The sequence below is a fragment of the Mastomys coucha genome, unplaced genomic scaffold (assembly GCF_008632895.1).
Source record: "Mastomys coucha isolate ucsf_1 unplaced genomic scaffold, UCSF_Mcou_1 pScaffold12, whole genome shotgun sequence".
NCBI classification, from domain to species: Eukaryota; Metazoa; Chordata; class Mammalia; order Rodentia; family Muridae; genus Mastomys; species Mastomys coucha.
The window spans coordinates 40707533-40725901 of NW_022196894.1; the positions used below are offsets into that span (position 1 = coordinate 40707533).

An 18369-nucleotide genomic window follows, 5' to 3' on the forward strand; every position below is an offset into this window, starting at 1 on the left:
CCCTGGTAGTCTTGGAACTGATTCTGTAGACCAGGCTGATCTCAAACTCAGAAATCCACCTGCCTCTGCCTCCTAAGTGCTGGGATTAAAGGCATGTACCACCATGGCCCGACATTCCTAATTTCAATGATTTTTTTTTGTTGTTATTTGTTTTATTTTATTTTTGCTTTGACTCTTAAATAGAAGAGGGAAGAGTGAAAATCTTTGGAAAAACATTCAATTCTAACTAATGGAAACTTATCTTTGCACTTTTCCCATGTGGAATATATTCTTTCAAGGTACATTCCTTTCTTTTCTTGTTGTTTATCCAAATTATTGAAATTAGGAATGTGCTTGAGATGTCACCACTCCTTATGTTCATTGTGACACTGTTGACAGTTGCCACAGAATGGAGACAGCCTTTATTCTACAGATGAATGATCAAGAATATGTGACAGGTACAAATGGTAGAATATTATCTAGTATTAAAAGATTAGAACATTCTCCAATATGGGGCAACATGGATGAAAACTTTGAATGTTATACACTGGCTAATCACAGAAGAACAAGACTACATGACTCCACCTATGTGAACTATTTAAAATAGCCAAATTACTTGAAGTGACAAAGAGAATGGTGGCTTCCTAAGCGGGAGACAGGAGGAAATGGGGACTTATTAATAAAGAGGTATAAAGTTTTATTAAGCAAAATAAAAATAAAGGACCAGAGATTTACTCTATAGCATGATGCCTATGTATTCATTACACCTAACAATATCATGCACTTTAAACTTTGTCTCAAGGCTAGAATCCAAATTAAATGCTCTTAGCAAAATATTGTAAAATAAAATAATACAGTAAGTTAGTTGAGAATATTAATTTTATTAGGAAAATCAGAATAAGTTAATGCCATAATAATAATAATAGTAATAATAATAATAAAGTTATAAAGGGTGATCATACTGTTTTTACTGTGCTTGCAAAATCTTTTTAAATTGACTTTTTTATAATTCTAAGGAAAAATTAATTGTGGGTTTTGTTGCAAATGGATAATTTTGAATTCTATCTCCCATTGCCTCCATACACATTCTTCATTAATATTCCTTTGCTTATTATATTTGTAAGTTTTTCTACTGCTTAGTTTAATAATTTTTTGAAAGAGTACTTTTTTGTATTGGTAGTAGATGTAAGGCTTGAAGTTCATTTGTACAACTGGTGGTACAGGACCTGTAGTACAACACACAGTGAAATGGACTGAATGTATTTCAACATTGCTTCTTAGACCCAGTTTTCCTTTATATCATCCCTGTTTGGTTGAGAGACGGTAGAAGAACTGAGGTGGTGGGGACCATAGATAGGGAACAAGAACCTTCCAATGCCCAACATTTATCTACAAGATATATATTAGCTGTATAGAAAGTGAATCTATTTGTAGTAAGAACTTGATGTTTTCTGATGGGCTAACTAGCACAAGCAGAGTGAGAGTTGGAGACAGTCTCCCATTTAATTCTCTTCACTTGGCTGGCCTCTTCGTTCTCTTAAAGTGTGACCTGACTGGAAATATACAATGCAGTGTTTGAATAATTAGTAGCATCTGAGGTAATATTTTTGTTATGTACTGTTTCACTTCACTTCCTTTGTGAACTATTTGTTAATCCTCTTGTAGATAGCAGCGCAGTGAATATCATCTATTGACTCACCATTTGTATTCATAGCAAAACACTATGGTAAATATTGTCTTCCTATTCTTTCCAGCAACCCCAAAGAATTGATATTACTTTCCTCTTCTCTCTACCTGGGAGAATTCTAAGGGTAAGTGAGATTAACTTTTTCAAGGCCCCTAGTCACCACAGAGTTCACTTGAATCAGTGAGATACCTTTAAAAGTGTCCAATAAGTCTAACATGAACATAATTATGGATAATGAAAGAGCCTTTCACTTTTATTCTGTAAGCAAAGATGGTGGTTTTAGCCAGTGTGCTATTCTAAATAACAAGCAAATTCATCATCCATTATACCCATTGTCTCCTGCAGAAATGATCAGTACCTAGTCCTTCATACTGTTCTAAATTCCGGAATAACATTGAGCCCCATTTAAAGAGTAAAATAAGCCAATTATGTAGTATCATTTCTTACCATAAATGGAGAACTCTGCAAAGTATAACCAATTAGAAATCCCCTGTCTGATTACTTTCCAGAATATTCCAAGTCAGTAGAGATTGAAAAGCCCATCTCTCCCAAGTTCTGCTATAAGGAAGACTGGTTGTTGCCTTAGCTTCAAAAGACTACTTCCCTAAGTGTTTCCAAATGTCTGGCGGGTGGGTGGCCCCAGCATGCATTCTCTTTGGAGGCCTCTTGTCATCCTCATGGTGTATCCCTCTGGCATGCATGGCCAGCTGCAAGCTAAGCCCTGTGCAATAAGAACGCTTTCATCCTTTGTGTGGTGTGGTTCATTTTCAGAGTTTGGATGGTTCTCTTCAGCTGCTGCAGCAGCAGGCATTGTTAATTTCTGTAGGAGGCCTGGATGAACAAGACACTATAGTCATCATGGAGACAGCCTCTCAGAACTGTCCTTTCGTGCCATGATGCTGTGTTAGATCACTTTCCCCTGCTGGATTAATGGCCAGAGAAAAGGGGGAGTGAGTGTACCCCAAATACTCCAATTAAAAGTGCTTGACATCACTGATGTGCATCCTGTTGTTTTCTCAGCTTCCCAAACGCTGCTTAATTTCTGGTAGGAAGGAAGAGTGTAAACATGGTGATTTTGTTAAGATTCCTACTTATTTATAAAAGCACCAACATTTTATAACATGGAGTAATAGTTTCTGTTTGGGATAGTAGGGTTGAATTCTTTATTGTTCTCTTGACCTTTTCCCTAATATCACCAAAGCCACTGTCAAGACCCCATTAGAGGACATTACTGAGCATCTAGATTTCATTCTCTGTAATCAGAACTACATCAGTTCATCCTGCACATTTTTGTTTCTTTAACCGGACCAAGTTCTTCTGCTTACATCGCTTTTGTTCTTGATTATCAAGAAATCTCTGTTCCTGCTCTGTTTGTGTTGCTACTATAAGTAAGAAAGTAGTTTAGGGTTTTTATTTTTGTGCTTTGTGCTTAAACTTAGGGACTAGTGTCGCGTCCTCCCAGTTCTGTCCAGCAAGAAAGACACAACCTGATCTCTTCCTTTTGCAGTTTATTTCAGGAACCTTTTAACAATGTTTCTCCCTCCTGCTTTTCCCTCCTGCTCCTCCTGCCTGCTTCTCCTGCTCCTGCCTCTCTTCAGCCCTTACTTAAGCTCCGCCTTCCTACCTCTGGGGAGCCGTTACTTAAACTCTGCCTTCTGGCCCACCCTCTTCATTTGAGTACTCCCAAGCTTAGCCAATCCCAATGGGCCACGTGGCAAAAGCTGATAGGTTACCAGATGCGGAAGCAACCAATGGCAGCAAGCTTAGACAAATGAGGGCTTGCTTATGAGATCGCTCGCTCTTGGAACGGCTCTCCACAGACTAGTACATGTGATAAGCCCATGTCTTATCAATGAGCTACCCGAAACCTAACATATAGGCTTGTGAGTTTCATATTGTGATTTTTTAAAAATAATTTATCCCAACTCTAAAGTTCTGTGTGCAAAATATAAAGCAGGATTTCTAGTACTAATAATTTCTATGTACATACAATGATTGATAGTTTGCATTGTTTACACTTATTTTATATATTTCTAAGCATGTGTCTGGGAAGCAGAGACAACTGCTCTATCTCTCTTTCAGATATCTAGTTCAAAGAGATAGAGTGACTTATCCTATATCAAATAAGCTTTAACTGACTGAACCTGACATTTAAATTTAGATTTCTCCCCTTATATAATGTATGGATTTCCCTGGGAGGTACAATGTTTCTCCCTTGAAATGTAACTTCATTAATTAATATTTAATATATGTATGAATATATGCTTTTTATACATTACTGAATTTGAGGTAGAATTTGTGATTTTAGTTTTTAATTGGTGAAGTCTCCTAGAATTCCTAATTAAAAATAATAAGAAATATGTTACCTTTATTTGTAGAATTTCTGATGTCACTATAGAAAAGCTATTTTCTTATAGATAAACATTATTTCAGAAATCACCTTTCCAATAATAATATTTATAATTGGGGAGGGATAAGAACACAAGACAGTCCCTTTGAGCCAGTCATTGCCTTTGGACAGTTAGTATACTTTGAAAACAGCAGTTCATTTTTATTTGTTCACTCACTAATATGTTTGCTTACTCAAAGTGATTTATGTTTGTTTTAAAATTTCTTTATACTAGTTGAATGTTCAATTATAATTTAATTATGCAGAGTGAAAGATGAATAAAAAATAAAATGGTTATTGATATTGTGAAATTTAAGTTGAATCTTCTTGGGAATTTTTTCAAAAGGTGTTTCACTGAAATAAATTGTATTTTAAATAGATGCAGGCTAGATAACTGTGAAAGATTGCCTGGAATGTAGGTGGTATATGGAGAATGATCTCCAATCCATTCTTTAGATTTTGAATGTGTATATTAAGTATATTTTAAGCCAAAGTCAAAAGATAAGTAGAAAATGATAGATAGCAAAACTTCCAATTAGGCAATTAAGCCCCCAGCAGAGATGCACTGGAAGCTGAGGCAGCTTGGGAGAATTCCTGGTAAAATTCTTGTCATAGCAGTGTCGCCTTGTGTGAGGCTTCCAATAATAGCAAAGAGCTACAGGTAAGAGATAATAGATCAAGTCTATTGCTCAGTTTCCAGAAGAAACCACCTGGCTAAGTCAAGGTAGTGAGCTGACTTCCCTTCTTTCCATTCGTGAGCATCCTGTAGCCGGACTGGCAGCTTCTGTTTCTCACATGATGGAATGAACAGTAGTGGTATCTGTTTGAATTGGCTTACCTTCTCACTGCTTTGAAGGATACAGTGTTTTAACTTGGGCTATTTTCTTGTCCTCCAGTCACAAGGCAGTTGGCCAGTGCCCAGACAAGAGGCCTTGGAGGGCACTTTGAGAAAAACATGCTTTGGTTTGAAGGTGGTGGTATGGGGAATAATCCTGTTTCTGTTTCTACAATCTGCTTCTTAGTGAGTTCAAGCAATGCAGTGGCAGTTTATCAGGATAATTGTACATTACAAAGAAGAATGTAAGAGATCTTGATTGATCCTTCATTTAGCTTGCTTGTCAAGTTTGTACTGACTTTAAATAGACCCAAACTGGAAATCTCCATGCTCTATTATGGTACAATTTAAGTAGGAAGAATAACTGAGAACTCTGTAGAAGACCCACCCTTATCCTGTTCTCCATTTTTTTTTTCAGGATCTATGAGAATAAGAAGTTTAATTTTTTTTTTTTATTTCTTCAAGACAGGGTTTCTCTGTATAGCCCTGTCTGTCCTGGAACTCACTCTGTAGATCAGAGTGGCCTCAAACTCAGAAATCTGCCTTCCTCTGCCTCCCAAGTGCTGGGATTAAAGGTGTGTGCCACCACTGCCCAGCTGATTATTATTTTTTTTTAATCAGAAAACTATAAGCCTCAGATTGCTTATGATATAAGTAAAAGAGCTCTCTGTGTTGTCTGGTTGAGAGTTATTAGTAACATCCAGGCTGTTGGGAGTTTTTATTAGTTGTGGAGTGCTTGCACAGCACCTGTCCCCACAGCCTAGACCTCTGCAGTGTGTTTCTCAGTACTGAACATTTAGCTTTACACAATCTTCTCCACATTATAAACAAAACAGATAATGGGGCAGCCCATAAGGAGTGTGTGGGAAATAAACAAAAAGACTTAGCACCTAGCATAGCTGTGTTTGAGTAATTGAGTAATCTGATTGTAATACAAGTAGTAGACATGTGCTTGGTTTCCACATGATTCTGCTGTTGCATTGCTAGAGGTTTCTTTAATTAATACAGTTTTAGAAATTCCTGTTTTTGAGTGAGTGGAGATTGAGGTTTTTGTGTGTGTATGTGTTACTTATGGTTGCAGGTGCATACACTTGTGTAATTTTATGTTTTTTTTTTTTTTTAATTCCCATTGTCAAGGTGCTCATGTTTCTGAAACAGAGACATCAGTGGCACTGCTGACAATTTATTTGTTGGTGTGAATGTTATAGTGACAGTGGCATAGAGTGAATGCATTGATAATAGTGTAGCAGTAAGCACACTTTATCAACTATTTACTGTTTCTCAAGTAAGTATCTAATATTTAGAGATGACTTACGCCTTTAAAACATACCAGTTAGGACAACAGAACATAAATCACTCATAATATTACATCGCCACCTGTTTAATGTTCTTGAATAATGTAATTTTCATTACTAGTGAATCTTAGTGCCTATTATGCAATTGACGTCCGGGTGGTCTTTACGTTGTTGTCCATCCTTAGCTGTCAGGATGCTGCTGAAAAAAAAGGGAACACTGTCTTTCCATGTCATTATTTGTCATAGCATTCAGATTGCCTGAGTGATTGACAACACATGAATTTTATTACTATTTCTTCTTTCACCTTCCTGTGCTTTCATTTCAATCATGTCTTTAGCATTTTGATTTCAAGATGTGCCTTCTTGTATTTTTTTTTTTGTGATAATTCATTGGCTGGTGTTATCGTTTTATATTATACACTTATTACTTAGTTAGATCATACATGGTTTGGACATTAGCCATTTCCATGGAGTAAATATGAAGACAACTATAGAGCTTTTAAAGTTTGTTCTCCCCCAGGGTGGCCTTTTAAACATTTGATCATGTTATATGCAGCTGTCTTTCTTCTCAGTCTTCTGTATACTCCAGGATTTGTACAGTAGTTATCTATTCAGTCCACCTTTTTGGTAAGTGTGATTTTTTTTTTTTTATGGAAGTAAGACTTAATTAAGACACTTTATTTTTTCATTTGAAATTCCTTTGCCCAACATGATGATGTAGAACTTTTTAGTATTTCAAATATAATATAAAATATTGTAGCTATAAATGCATTATATTGTGGTAAAATTTTAGTTTTTATAGCTACAAATATTTTGTCTTTCATTTTTATTTCTTTTGTTTGAAAAGAAGAGAAAATAAGTTGTTATTTGATGGTGAAAATCTAGGGTTAGAAGAAATCTAACAGTTTTAAAAAGATTTACTTATGCTCTTGAATGTTTTGTGTGCATGTATGTATGCACTGCACACGTGTCTGGTGTCATCTGAGATCAGATTAAGATGAAGGAATATAAAGGGGTTTGCCATGAAGTGTCTTAGGTGTGCTACTATAAGATGTCAGAAATGGGTGGGATCCACTAATAGATTTTAAGTAATTTTTTTTTTTGTTTTTTTGTTTTTTGTTTTTTGTTTTTTGTTTTTTTTTGAGACAGATATTTCATTGTTAATTGTGGAAGAAGGGATATAAAAAGGTGAGACTAGAATCTATGAATAAGAAGACAGAAATTACCAGGATAAAACAGGATGGGTTCTTGAAGTGAAATGGTGTCTCTGAGGACATTGAAGAGCTTGCTAGGAGGTGCAGTTGATGAGATTGGGTACCTTCTAAGTGGAATAGTGGGAGTTAGGTGTTGTAAAAGAAAGGGGGAGTTTAAGATGACTTATTGAGATGTTGCTTCAGTTACCAAAGTAGTGTCATTTAGAGAGAAAAAGACCATTTTAAAATAAGTTATAGGGCAGTGATAGGTCATGGAGTAGATGTGTGCATATGTGTGTTAAAATAATGTGTACAATAAATTTATGTTGCTGTGAGAAAACATCATTTGACCCTGGGACTTATGTGACTGAAACATAGAGTGTTTGCCATGCTAAAGCAGGCTGAGCAGAGTTTCCTAGAAGAGTGTTGATTAAGAAGTTTTTCTAAAAGAGTACCAGAATCAGATATTTCTTCTGAGGTTTTTCTTGCCCAGGTTTTTTAATTGAAGCTATTCCTCATTCTGTTTCCTGAAAGCTAAAGTAGTGAACCCAAATGATTTGTTTTAACTAACTATGGAAGTTTTGAGCAAATAGTTACTTGTGAGGGCCTATCTAGATGATGCCCAGTAGAATGCTGCAAAATGAAACTCAAGGTATACATGAACAGCAGTACATGAAAAAAAATGCAATTAATATAATAGAACATGGTGATTCCTGAAACATGACAGGATAATGTAGAAAAGGATAATAAAAGAATGTGTATTTATAATATCTGAAGTAATATACTTAAAGAATACTTAAGTTTTTAAAAATAGAGTGAAAAGTTTAATAATAGAAAATAGAGGAGAAAATATGAAGTCAGCAAATAACCTAGCAAGCTAAAAATCTAACCAATAAGATTTCAAGACAGTTGAGCTGAATTATAGCAAATTATCATAAAATTATAGGATAAAGTTTTGATATTAATGTATGCACTTTATACTGTGAAAGTGTCTGCTGAATACATAAATATGTGAAGTAAAAGACAATAAAATGTGAAGTAAATAATCACAATAGAAACTTTTAGAATGCTGTTAGTGAGTAGATACAGAAAATTCCAGGGGGCGGGGAACCTCTACATCATCTGAAAAATAAGAATGGGATCAATCAAAGGTAGAAATCATGGCTTTAAAATTCTGATAAAATTATGTTTAAGATGTCGCTGTCTACCCAGTCAAATGTCTAATCAAGTTTGAGGTAAAACATATTTTAGGCAGATGATCTAACACATACATATCCTTTTCTTTCTAAGAAATAACTCCAGGGTATGCTATAACCAGAAAGGAATAGATGAGGAGAAAAGAACAATACAAGAGTTAGGAACTGAAGGTGGGAGAGAGGAATGGTATGGTGAGGACTAGGCGTCACAGCTCTAAAGTTGCTTCTAAGAATGAAGATGGAAGATGGGAATTCCAGAAAAGGATGTCCTCACTATACCAAATTTGAATAAAATCCTTCATGCCTAAGAGTATGGAATGTTAAAAGAATATTAAGAGAGGTTTATATTCTGCTAATGATCTTGGGAAAGAGAGTCAAGTTACAATATTAACTAGGAAGGAACAGCTGATACTCCGGTCTGAAACCTTTCAAAATAGAAGAGAAAACCAGAAGAGAGGCAATTACTCATCTTCCAGGAAAGGACATTAATATTTATACTATGTTGAAAATTTATAAACTAAGACAGCAAGGGGGTCAGGGAATTTGCTAGGAGATTGTGTCTCCTAGCACACCAAAAGCTGTACCTGTAAAATCTCACAAACATGATCGCCCAAATCTGAATTGAACCCAGGACATCAACAAACATGCCAAACTACATGGGGGAAAAGCCCACAAGGCCTTAGTCATACAGTAAGAACTATAGGCGAATGAATAAAGCTGGGAGTGGGAGAGGTGGCCCTCCTCAGGGAAGACTACACTAATTAGTTCTTCAGTGCCAGATCGTCAGCCCTGAAAACATACATGCTTTATGTACATATATACATGTACACACACACACACACACACACACACACACACACTCTCTCTCTCTCTCTCACTCTCTCTCTCATATGGTCTCAACAGGTTCTATTTAGGAATATATTTATATACAAATACATAAAATACATATCACATTCAGTAACAATTCGTGAGAAAAGCCATGAATTTGAAGGAGAGTGGGGAGACCTTTAATGGACATTTTTTTTTTTTTTTTTTTTTGATTTTCGAGACAGGGTTTCTCTGTGTAGCCCTGGCTGTCCTGGAACTCACTCTGTAGACCAGGCTGGCCTCAAACTCAGAAATCTGCCTGCCTTTGCCTCCCAAGTTCTGGGATTAAAGGCGTGCGCCACCACTGCCTGGCTTTAATGGAGATTTTTAAAGGGATGAAAAGGAAAAGAGAAATATAATTAAAATACAATCTCAAAAATAACAATGAAAAAAGAGATAATCTGTACAGTAAATTCTGGCACATTCTGAAAAGTTAGGTTATGCAGACATTTTTGATGTTTTTTTGGGAGTGGGTGGCAGACAGGGTTGAACTCTGTAGTCCTGGCTGTCCTGGAACATCACATGTAGACCCCACTGACCACACATTCAGAGATCTGCCTACCTCTGCCTAATGAGTGCTGGGATTAAGAGAATGTGCAATCCATGTCCGGCTTGGAATTCTTTGTATAAATTATGTGATGGTATTTAGCAAACTTTGTAAATGTATTATTGCTTTAAAACATCAAGGAAAGAAAAACTTGAACAATTGAAACAAATTAGGGCCAGGAGGTGAGTCAGAGGAAAAAGAGGTGGGAAGAAAAGGGGAAATGATGTAACTGCAGTATAACTAAAAAAAAAAAAAAAAAATTATTAAAAATATTTAAATCTTAAATAGTACTTTAGTTATTTACAGTTTTTTAGTTATTTTTAACGGGATTGGAGAGGGGCTCATGCCTGTGAAAGTCAGGAGACAGCTAGTGAGAGTCAATTCTTCCCTTCACTTGGGGGGACTGGAGGATTGAACTTAGGTAATTAGGCTTGGGGTCAAGCACCTTTACTCACTCCTCCATCTTCTGGCCTTCAGCATAAGAATATGAGTACTGTGTAGTGGCAATTTATAACCTTAATATATTCCATGTTGAAATCACAATCTCTTGTGTGATGGTACTTGGACAAGGGTCCTTTGGGTGAGGGGTAATTAGGTCATGAATATGGGACTCCTGTGGCAGGCTAAGTACTCTTACGGAAGGATATACTTCTTTTGTATGTGTTCTTCCTCACTTGAGCACACAGCAAGAAGGTGGTTGTGTGAAAACCAGGAAGAGGTAGTTGGTACAACTCGACTATGCTAGTGTGCTGATCTTAGTCACTCAGTTTGTGAACTCTAAGATATAAATTGCTGTTTATCACCCAGCCAGATAGAAGACTAACTCAGTGAAGCATGTGTGCATGTGTATATATTTATCTGAGCAATAAATTTATATGCTGACATTGATGACATTTTGGCATTCTGTTATTGATAGTATTATCATTTTTTAAAGATTTCACTGATGGATACTTTGTGTTAAAAGTTATATAGAGGAATTTAAGAATTTTTCAGATGTTAGGTTGTGCTCAAAAAAGATATTAACTTATGAATGTCCAAGGTGAAATATAAAATGACAGAATCTTTAATCTTAGTTGATAAATCAGTACATTTATTAAGTGAAGAACAGCTTCCTCACATTCTGATTCATATTTAAGATCTTAATACTTATACACAAACTCTTACATGCTTATTGCAGGAATTCTCATGGAACGCTTTTAAATGTTCACTGGTTCATTCATCTATGGTTAATATAAGGCAGTTTTGTTGTGCCTTACAAAATGTGGAGTTATTCAATTCAGTGCATGCAGTTAAGAATTTAGATTATCCTTCAATAATCAGAAAGATGCTTTGCCAAAAATCCAGTCTGAGTGTGCTTAAAATATCAAGTGCCTTTTGAAGATTTTAAATAAGAACTCCACAATAAAATTTCAACAAACAAACAAACAAAAAGCCCATACCAAGTTTGATAGACAAAAGTGTTTAGCAGACATCCTCAAGCCTTCTTGAGAATTTTTAGGAATTAAGAGAGGGAGAGGCAGAGAACAAGGTAGATAAGGAGGGAGTGGATGCCTTTCCTTTATTATTACTATTATTTTTACCAAGGACATTTGGTATTGAGAGAAAAAAGGGAGGACGAGAAATGAAGAAAGGACAGGATTTGCCTCAAAGATTTATTTTGTAATTGATTGTAGCTTATAAAGGTTTTCATTGATGGAGAATAGGAGGGAGGATTGTAAATTTCAATGCTGAAGCTTTGAAGAGTTGCCCTGTTGTTGCAGCTGCTTGGGCAGGCTCGCTCAAACATCAATGGTGCATTGTGGCTGTTCCTTCTGCTTCCCTGTTTCTGATGGGCACTCTCCAGGCAGTGAAGGGCAAAAGGGCTGGCAGTGCTACTAACCAGCATAATAGAAGTTGTTGGACTAGTTTTGAGTGTGTGTATTAGCAGACCACTTGATGATCAATTATATAATGTGGTCAGTTTACGCTGGAGTTTAAAAAGCACTTTCTGGCAAATTAGTGCAAGCAAGATGTTTTATACTATCTTCTTGTTGTATCGAGTGTATGTTATTTAGTGATTGCACAGTGGTCAGCAGAAAGAAACAATGTAGGTAGTATAAAGAAAAAAAATCAGACTATATATAGAACCATTCAAATATTTTCCTCATGAAATAATAATCACAATATTCTGCTGTTTATAGTCTCATTTTTTTGCTGTTTTTTTGTTTTGTTTTGTTTTTTTTTTTTTTTTTTTTTTGTTTTTTGAGACAGGGTTTTTCTGTTGTAGTCCTCACTGTCCTGGAAATCACTCTATAGACCAGGCTGTCCTTGAACTCAGAAATCTGCCTGCCTCTGCTTCCCAAGTCCTGGGATTAAAGGCATGTGCCACCACTGCCCAGCTATAGTCTCATTTTTAAAGGATAGCCATACAGAACACAATAAACTATATTAAAAATTATTCTAGTGTTTTTTGTTTTCTTTACTGAATTTTAGGTAAATTTTATTATTTAATTTGTCCTTTTATTAACATGAGCTTTCATATTAGATTTTAGGATCCACCTGCTACTTAATAGGTAGAGCAATTACCCAGGACGTTGACATGACATAAGGAAGTGTTTTAGAGAAGGCAGAAATGAGATTGTTAATGTCGTTCTGTGATGAGGAAGATATTCCATATGAATAGGAAAGAATGGGTGAGGATGTGCATTTCTTTGCAAATTAAAAAACACACTGGCAATTCTATCAAGGATGATAACAATTTCTAAGATCTGCACATTTATTACTGTATGTGTTTTTAAAGCATTGCCTCTCTATATTTTTACTTGATCTTTGATGACCCAGGAAGTAAGAGTTTTCTCATCTTACAGGTGAGGAAGCAGAAAAGCCAACAATTAGTTTTGAGCAGTAGATGAAGTAATTAACTTTCTCATTTAATCATTATCTTATCTCCAAGAAGATGTTATTGCCTCTTTTTTTTTAAAACATATTTCAGATGAAATTAATGCCGCACTTTTCTGCTAGAGCACATGGAATCCAGTATTGAGAACTGTTGCTTCAAAGCTCATTCTTTTTCTACTGAATACTATGATTTTAAAGTGAGGAGAATTGAAATGTTTAATGTAATCCATATAAACCAATGTATAAAAATTTTAAAGATAATGAAGGATTCTATGACCTGTAGACTAAACTTCATCTCATATAAAATAGTCTGAGCTGAGCTAATGAATATATAATAGATACCATGTAGAAACCAATTCACATCATTATCTATCCAAGATCATTTTCTGATAAAAAGTCATCTAGATTATTAGATGATAGAATGTTATAAATATGTGTTATTTTCATGCAAGGATATGACCAATTAATTACAGTATATTTAGATTCATGTAGGTGTTTTTTTGATTTTGTTTTCTTAGTCAAACATTAATGTTTTACCAAATGCAAAGTAATACCCGCTATTTTATCATTTTTTTAGATTATAATACAATCACAACATCTCTTCTTTCTGTTTCCTCCCTACAGATCCTTCTGTGTATCTTTCCTACTCTGTTTAGGCAGCTGAGGAAAACTGGGCATGGGAGAGATAGAATCCCCAAGGATTTGGTTGTCTAGTGCCAAATGGTCAGTCTTGAAAACATACCAATGAGTAACATTATAATGATTGAAAAAGCATTATTATTTAAGAATAGGAGTATATGAGCACATTTGCTTATGAATAACAGTTAGTGAACATACAGTGCATGTATTTGGAAAAGTTCTTTTAAAAGAAAGTATGACATCAGAGTTTTTGTCAGTGACTACCAGTTGGTAAAGAAGCCCAGAAAAAAATGTGACTACTAAGTGGCAAATATATTATTAAGCACACTCTCAGCATGGATCTAGGGGAGGCATGTGATTGGCAGAGGTGACATTTTAATTGGATCTTCATTAACAATCTTCTTACAAAGAAATAAAGATCACAATGTAGTAATACTATCTCACATCCACTGAAATTGTATTTGCTACTTTTCTCATCATGATAACAGAAATACCTGTGATGTGATGATACCTGAGGAGGAAAGGGTTATTTTGGCTCACAGCTGTAGACATTTCAATCCATTGTTAATTTGACCCATGTGTTTGGGTAGAACTATAAGACAGTGGGCATGCATGGCAGTAAAATATATAAAGTGATTAGAGACCAAAATAACCCTTAAATTCATGTCCCCAATGACCCACTTCTTCCAACTAAGTCTGCCTCTTGGTATATCGACCACATTCCCAAAGGAAGACAAAGATACATAGGACCATAGGGGACATTTAAGATTCAAATCATAGTATTTTGCCCATGGTGTCAAAGGTTCATGGCCATCTCATACTAAAAATAATGTATTTAGTTGATCTTTAATAGTCCTCAAAATCTTAACATTACTAATGACATTCAAATATCCAAGCCTGTCTTAAGCCTAGGGATGGACTCTTAGATGTGAGCTTTGTAAAAATACAAAATAAGTTATTGTCTTCCAATGAATACAACACAGAATGTGAAACAGAGGAATGGGGTACAGTAAACCTTTAGGCTTTGAAAGATGGGATTGGAGAATGGAATCATACACAGGATTAAAGTAACATGTAAACCAGAAAAGCAAACATGAAATTCTGTACTTCCATGTTTGGCATCTTAGTACAGGATGTGAATTCCATGTGATTTAGGTAGTCTTGCCCTATGGGCTTTCAGTCGCAGTATATATGTCCTCTTTCTGTAGCTTCCCATTTCATTTGTTACACCTTTTTTTTTTTTTTATCAGTTTTATGTTCCTGATACCTCTACCACTTGGGATTTCCATTACTGCTTAGGCATACACCTTCATGTCTTCACAGCATTACACATTGCCCTCTCAGGGACTGCCAGCACAGATGTTAACCCTGACATACATTGTCTACAAGGTCTTCTCTGAAATCTTGGCAGAAGTCTCCATGGCCCCATAACTCTTACTGTGCATGTCTGTACAAGCAACATTACATTGATAGTACCAAGGTTTTCCTTCAGTTTGGGAAGTCCCCAGACCCCTCTAAGACATGGCTAAAGGGAGCACTGAATGGGCATAATGAAGGGCAGGCGTCCTAGGCAATCCTGTGCTATTGAGGATCACCCCAATTTAATAGGACCCAACAAGTACTAATGGCAGTGCATATAGATTTGTCCTGATAGAGCTTTAAAAGGAGACTCACAAGGATCAAACCAATCTGCAAGTTATGAAACAGAGCGCCAAAAAGTATCTTGATACTATCTAAAGTAATTCAACAACACATTCTGAACACAGCAGCAGAAAGTTTATATTTCAAGTAATGACCTCAAACTTAAATTTATGATGCATTAAAAAGATGGAAAATAGGGGCTTTAAACAGAAAAAAAAATCAATTAAAGTTGTCCCAGAAGAGATTATATATGATAGAATTCGAATGGAAACATTTTGTAACATTTTGTAACATTTTGTAGCTTTTATAAATATGCCAAAAGATTTAAAGGAAAACATGATTATAGTAAAGAGCATTGAATGGAATAAAATAGAACTAACTGGGATTTTTTTTGCTAAAAATAAAATTGAAATAAAGTACATTTCAGTGTGATAAGAGGACATTGGATGCTGTAGAAAAGAGTAGTGACTGTGAAGATATAGCAGTAGGTGTTGTCCTTTCTCAAGCACTATGAAAAATGAGATTTAAATAAAACCTGCAAGGACATTAAAGGCTCCAAGATCTATGGGATATTGTGGAGCAGTTTATAGCATCCAAAACTGGATGCAGAAGAAAACGTGGAAAAATACTTGAACAATTAATGGCTCCAAGATATAAGATCTTAACCATGATCAGTATAAATGCACTGGAAATCACATTAAGTCAAGTTATACCAAAAGTGCTGAAAAGAACCAAGAGAAAACGTCATAGTGGTGTGGAAGCAGAGGTTTACAATTCAAGTGGAGCAGGTGGAGATAGGTAGAGTAGATAGATCTCTGGAGCTTGCTAGTGAGTCTGTCTAGCTGAATCAGTGAGTGCCCGTTAAAGAGAGACATACCCTGTTTCAAAAACTAAAGTGGACAGGCTTTAGAGATTGTTAAGAGAAACTGCTCCTCTTGCAGAGGACCAGAATTTTGCTTCCATCTTCTACATGGCACACAAGTATATCTAACTTTATCTCCACAATATCCAACATCCTCTCTGACCCCTGAGGACACCATACACACAAGGTGATGCACATATATACATGCTTGTAAATGTTCATACAGTGAAAATAAAATCTTAAAAGAAAAATGAGGTCAAGAGCAATTGAGGAAGCTATGTGATAATACTGTGGTGCGTTTCCCACATGTGTACAAATGTGAATACATCACACACACACAGAGGAACAGAGGAGGGTGAGAGCCAGTAAATTAACATCTCAAGACGACATATAGTGAATATATGATGTAATTACATGGAAAAATAATTGTCAAAAAGATTTTGTCAGAAACACCACAAACTAGAAGAAATTACAATGGTGTCTTCAAAGCATTAAAAAGCCAAGCTATAATTTTATAAAATTTTTCTTTGAAGACAAAATTACTCATAGATATGTCCTTCAAGAAGTGTTAAAGCAAGTATGGTGGGAACAAGAAAAATGACAGCAGATGAAATGGAACATTTTGTTTGGAATAAGACAAATATATTTAATATATTTTAATATATTTTTCCTCTGCAATTTTACTTAAGGTACAATCAAAAGTTGAAAGCAACACACACACACGCACACATATACACATGCACACATGCTTACACACACACATAGATGCACACACACACAACACACATGCATGCGCACACACATACACACATATGCACACACATGCACGTGCACGCATACATGCACAGATACACACCCAAATTATATGAAGTTTGTTATGAATTATATAATGACAGGAGTAGAGGTAAATGAATATTGTTTTTCTAGTACCTATAAGTTTATATGAATAAATTGTTGATTATATATGGAGTGTGTAAAGTGCTAAAAATACAACATGATTGTGGTATTTTCAGGTATAGTTGTAGTGGTAATAATGTATTCTGTAGAAGACGTTCTTGGAGGTGTTGCTAGTTTTTTGTTTATTTTAGGATTTGTATACATTACTGTGTCAAATCAGCCAAATTTTGGATTATCTAGTTAATTGTATCACTCCTCTTTTGAGAAATAATTAGTGCATACTGTTAATTCATTTAAACTGATAAACTTTTGAGGTAAATACAAGGAGAACATTGTATTGTTAATAGATTACCTGACTTAGAAAAGGTTTGTCTTTGGTTATAAATGGCTAACTGTAGACATCAGAGGTGATTCATAGAATCTCTCTGAACCTAAGTCCTTGCTTATAGTATCAGGAAACTTGTTTTGAGGAGCTCCTAAGCATATTAACATTTTGGCTTTCCTTTTCCTTTCCTTTTCTTTTATTGGATATTTTCTTTATTTACATTTCATATGTTATTCCCTTTCATGGTTCCCCCAGGACCCCCCCCCATCCTATCTCACCTCCCCCTGCTTCTATGAGGATGTTCCAACATCCACCCACCCACTCCTGCCTCCCCACCCTCGAATACCCCTACACTGGGGCATCGAGCCTTCACAGGACCAAGGGGAGCCCCTCCCATTGATGCCCAACAAGGCCATCCTCGGCTGCATATGTGGCTGGAACCATGGGTCTCTCCATGTGTACTCCATGGTTGGCAGTTTAGTCTCTGGGAGTTCTAGGGGGTCTGGTAGGTTGATATTATTGTTCCTCCTATGGGGTTCAGCTCCTTCAGTCCTTTCTCTAACTCCTCCATTGGGGACCCTATGCTCAGTCCAGTGGTTGGCTGCGAGCATCTGCCTCTGTATTTGTCAGGCTCTGGCAGAGCCTCTCAGGAGACAGCTATTTCAGGCTCCTGTCAGCATGCAATTCTTGGCATCCACAATAGTGACTGGGTTTGGTGACTGTGAATGGGATGGATCCCCAGGTTGGGCACTCTCTGGATGGCCTTCCCTTCAGTCTCTGCTCCACACTTTTTCTCCATATTTGCTCCCAAGATTATTTTGTTCTCCTTTCTAAGAAGGACCAAAGCACTTATACTTTGGTCTTCCTTCTTCTTGAGCTTTATGTGGTCTGTGAATTGTATCTTGGATATTCCAAGTTTTTGGGTTAATAGCCACTTATCAGTGAGTGCATACCATGTGTGTTCTTTTGTAATTGGGTTACCTCACTCAGGATGATATTTTCTAGTTCCATCCATTTGCCAAAAATTTCATGAATTCATTGTTTCTAATAGCTGAGTAGAATCAAATAACCCTATTAAAAAATAGGGTACAGAGCTAAACAAAGGATTCTCAACTGAGGATTATCGAATGGCCAAGAAGC

At 36.0% G+C, this 18369-nt stretch overlaps 1 protein-coding gene across 14 annotated transcripts in view; it reads left to right on the forward strand.

The window, feature by feature from the left end:
• Positions 1-18369, forward strand: part of Zbtb20 (zinc finger and BTB domain containing 20) — a 737287-nt gene that overhangs the window by 55988 nt on the left and 662930 nt on the right. For 2 of the 14 annotated variants that reach the window (XM_031363894.1, XM_031363898.1), the window contains exon 2: positions 1734-1790. The exons of the other annotated variants lie outside the window; for them this stretch is intronic. The gene's annotated coding sequence lies outside the window, so the exon portion shown is untranslated. The remainder of the gene's footprint in view (positions 1-1733; positions 1791-18369) is intronic. 14 annotated transcript variants of the gene reach the window in all.